Here is a 4,983-nt window from a genome sequence, read left to right as displayed (position 1 = left end):
AGAAAGACAAAAAAAAAAAAAAAAAAAAAAACTGTGGCTAATAAATTGTAGTGAGTACATCTAATTTTTATTTTTATTTTTTGAGTAAAAGGTGAATCGACAGTAAAATAAATTACTAACTCGCTCGTAAGACTTCTTCCCAAATCACAGAAATTTTCTCACGAGAAAAAAAAAAATGCTGAAAAGTTTCTGTGGTCTTATTACATAGAGCACAAAAGCTATTACGAGTGATACCCCAGGCAGCCAATCTATCTCTAGGGTAGAGTATGTTTTGAATTGCAAGCCATAGAATAAATATACTCTTAGGACTTGCTTTATTATTACAAACAACTCTTTTCCATCTCACTTTTTCAAAATCACCAAGGAGAAGGTTGTACATTTTCTTAATAGTATTGTAAAATGACCATCAAATGCTAATTAGATTTGAAAGTATTTTTCAATAATGGACCAAGCTAAGACGATAATTAGTACATAGTGGGAACTAAGATCTATTGGATAGACTTAATAAAATGTTTGAACGAGTAAAGGGATTTACCATGTTAAACATGAAGGACTTGAAAAGGTTTTTAACCCATATGTATAAATTTAAGTAATTGTTTGAACTAAGTATAAAGTTAGGTACATACTAAGTCAAACATGAAAGACTCTAATAAAGACTTATGACCGTATCATATAGCAAACTGTTTAGCGCGACTCATTGAAATTGATTGAGCTAAAAGTTACATGAATGGGATCAAGTTAGGAACAATTTTGCAACTGAATCCGTCATGTATGCTATAATAGGAGTCATCACATAACTTGCATGATTAGAGCATGACAAGTATAATATACCAATCGACTTAAATCTAAGTAATGGATGTTAGATTATGAACAAGAACATCCAAAGTACTTGTCTAAGTAAGAGGATGAGTTCTTGATGCTTGGAAATAAATATAATTTAAGTATTGATCTTACAAGCACAAACTTAGCAAGGATTGGATCCTTAATAAGCTAGGAAACCATATGAAAGAACGAGCTTTGATGTGTTGTGGCTTGAGGATGGTAACATGGACTTGCATCCATGTGTAATGTGCGGAAATTAAGGTCAATTTCCATGTTCACAAATGATAAGGGATCTTCCAAAATCATTGTGAACTTGTTGGAGTAAAATCCAAGCAATAATCATTGTGAACTTGTTGGAGCAAAATCCAAGCATAGCATCATTAGAAAGTTTACTAAAGTATATGTCGAGAGCATTATTACCTAAGAAGCAATAAAGCGAAGTAGTTTGTTGGATAGTTTGTTGTTGAACTTTAATGATTATAGGTTGCTAAGTCGAAGGTTCCGAATCATGAAAATGAGTGGGAGCCATCACTTGAGCAATAAAACCTATTGACTTTATGATTTTGGGTGATGACACAACCTAACTAATTTACAAACTAATAAGAGCTTGATTGTTTAAGTGTGTGATCAGATACAATGACTAGGAGAATTGAATGTGTTGTGAAAGATTCCATGACGAACAAGATAGCCAAAGGAAAAGTAATCCAAAAGAGAAGAGTTCCCTCACAGGAACTAGTGCTTCAAAAATGAAGACTTGAGAAGAGAAGTTCCCCTCAGGGAACAGAAGCTTCGGAGTAGAAGCTTCACCAGAGAAGAGAAGTTCCTTACAAGGAACAAAGCCTCAACGTAGAAGTTTCATCAGAGAAACATGAACATTAAAATAATTTTATTTTTAGGGTTTATGTAAGTATAAGAGTAGATTGCGCTTTAAAGTAGCTGTGTGAAATTGGTCTAGAGGACAAAATTGTGCAATGCTTATTTTTAGGAAAACAGTTTGCTTTTAATTCTTATCTTTTTAATTTATAAAAAGGATTTTATTTTTCTCTATTTTTCGAAATATCATTTAAATAAATAAAATCTGATTTTCGTTTTCCAAAACTTGCGGACTACTCATGACTGTTTCTTTATCATGGCCTTGTACATTAAGGAGTTCGTGTCCTTAATTTTAGGGCATGTTCTACTTAGTGGGATTGAGTAGTGGAGACATGGATAAGCAGCACAAAGAGATTTTTCCAAAGACATTTTGGTCTATAATATAGTCAGTTGATTTCAGTCGGAAAAACTCACCCTTGATCGAATAGATTTCGTCTTTTGCTTTCTTTAATCGAGTCAAGAGTCCAATTCCACATTAGTGAAATAGAGTGTTCTTTTGTTCTTATACTAAAGTTTATTCTATCGAGTTGTATTTTGGGGAATTGGCAAGTTTGAGTGAACTTTTGTTTAGCTTTGAGTGAAGAGAAGAGAGTAAGAGAAGAGAAAGAGAAGAAAGAAGAGAAGAGAAAGAGAAGAGAAGAGTAGCAGGTTGAGGACTTGCTACTTGGGGCTTTGAGTTCGTTGAGTAACTTAAAGTTAGAGTCTTTAGTTTGTAATAGGAATTTGTCCTATTCTAGTGAAGATTCTTTTCCTAAAATCCCTTGTGGTCGTGGTTTTTCTCCTTGTTTAGGGCCAAGGAGTTTTCCATGTAAAATCTCTTTTGCACGTTCAGTTCCTTAAGCTTACTAGTTTTTATTTCCGCGAAAAGTTTGACAAATTTTGTCATACTACAATTCAACCCCTCCTTGTAGTATTCATTGAAACAACAATTGGTATCAGAGCCTAACTTCTCAGAAAATCAGGAAACCCTGAGGAAGAAAGGTCTTGGACAAGATGAATACGCATGAAAAGCTCGAGGATGGATACTCAACTCAGAGGCCTCTGATGTTCAATGGTAAGTTTTATACTTACTGGAGAAACCGAATGGAGATCTTCATCAAGGCAGAGAACTACCAAGTCTAGAGGGTCATTGAAGTTTGAAATTTTGAAGTCACCAAAACAAACGCACAAAATGAGGTAATTCCTAAGCCCATGTCTGAATATGATAAAGAAGATTTTGATAAAATGGAGAATTCAATGCTATGGTTGTGAAACTGCTCCACTGTGGACTCAGACCTCACAAACACAATCGTGTTATGGGGTGCAAGATTGCAAAGGAAATTTGGGATTTGCTACAGATTACTCATGAAGGAAAAATGATGTTAAGCGTTCAAAAATTGATCTACTTATGTCTAAGTATGAAAGATTTGAGATGCAATCAAAAGAAACCATTCAAGAGATGCTAACCCGATTTACTAACATTATAAATGAGTTGGTTTCTCTTGGTAGAAAGATACCTACAGATGAGCTAGTCATGAAGGTTCCTCGAAGCCTCCCATAGGATGAAAGATGGAGAGCTAAAGTGACAGCCCTTTAGGAAACTAAGGACTTCACCAAGTTTAACATCGAGCAACTGGCTGGTTCACTCATGACACATGAGTTGCACCTTGGAGTTAGTAATGAACCTGTCAAGAACAAAGGGCTGGCACTTAGAGCTAAAGATGAAGAAGAATCGGAAGTAGACGAGGATGAGGCTGCAATGATTGTGCTAAGATTCAAAAAGATGTTCAAGAAGGGACGCTCCTCAAGGAACTTCGTAAAAAAGTCTTCAACTCCTAAGCTTGACTACAGTTGCCACAAGGGGTGTGGGTCCCATGATCACTTTATCAGAGACTGTCCCCTCTGGGAAAATGATAAAGGCAAAGGAAAACCCAAGGACCAAGGAAAGGAAAAATTCAGCGAAGCAAACTACTCCAAGTCAGACATGAAGAAGGCTATGATAGCTGCTTGGGGAGATTCAGACAGTGAAGAAGAAGAAGATGATCAACCGGATGAGGAGACGACTAATCTTTGTCTGATGGATAAATCAGATGATGAAAGAGCCTACCTTGAGGAACTCCAGAAAGAGGTATTTCTTGATCCTAAACAGCTTAAAACTCTCTATAAAGAAGTCTTAATTGATATATGTCTAGAAGAAGAAGAATTCTTTAGAGAAACTTGTGTCAAGTTAAATAAATGTGAGAAGGCTCTCAAAATTTGCAAAGAACATGGCACATGGTTGGAAACAACCTATGCTAAGGCTCAGAGTAAATTAAGAGAGCTAGACATTAAGTATAAACACATAACTGAGATAGCTGATAGAATCAAGAATGAAAGTATTCTTGTGAATGTTGAATTAACTCAGTATAATTAAGCTCATGAATTCTGATATCAGTTCTAGTAGTTCCTCAAGTGATCAGTTGCTTAAACTTAATGTTGATTTCGAAAATCTGAAAAATGAACTTTCGACTTTAAAAACTCAAAAGGATCAACTTGAAATGGAGCCGAATGCTAGAAAGGATAGAAGTATAGATCCAAAGGTCATACCTAAGTGGATAGCGGAAGCTCATACAAAACATACTGAAGGACTTGGTTCTATGGCCAAGAGAAAGGGTAAACAAAAGAAATATGTTGACCTTTCGAGCATGAAGGTATGTACTTTTTGTGGTAAGACTTGACATCTCTACGAGCAATGTAGAAATAGAGAGGAAGTAAATAAAAGAAATTATAGGCAAGTGTGGGTCAAGAAAACTGATATTGCTTCCACGTCTATGGAACCCAAGGAAACCTGGGTTCCTGTTTCTAATGCTTAGTTTTGTTGCAGATTCTAGTGAGGGGGAATAACTCGTGGTATCTCGACAGCGGGTGTTCCAAGCACATGAAAGGTGACAAATAAAAATTTCTATCACTAGAAGACTACCCTGGAGGAACAGTAACCTTTAGGAATAATAAAAAGGGTGAGATTGTTGGAAAAGGAAAGATTGGAAGATCGAAGACTCACTCCATAGATAATGTGTTCCTGGTCGAGGGCTTAATGCACAATCTGTTCAGTATATCACAATTCTGTGATAGAGGAAACTCTGTAAGTTTTACTTCTGATTCTTGTCAAATCATCAACAATTCAGGAAAGGTTATTCTAGAAGGAACTGGAAGAGGGAACACATATACTGTTGACCTCAACTTAATCCCAAGGAACAACCTTACATGTTTGAGTGTTGTTGAAGATGATCCCCTGCTATGGCATAAATGTTTTGGACATGCTAGCTTTTC

This window comes from Chenopodium quinoa, unplaced genomic scaffold (assembly GCF_001683475.1).
Source record: "Chenopodium quinoa cultivar QQ74 unplaced genomic scaffold, ASM168347v1, whole genome shotgun sequence".
Taxonomy (NCBI): domain Eukaryota; kingdom Viridiplantae; phylum Streptophyta; class Magnoliopsida; order Caryophyllales; family Amaranthaceae; genus Chenopodium; species Chenopodium quinoa.
Note: the sequence above shows the minus strand (reverse complement) of the source record.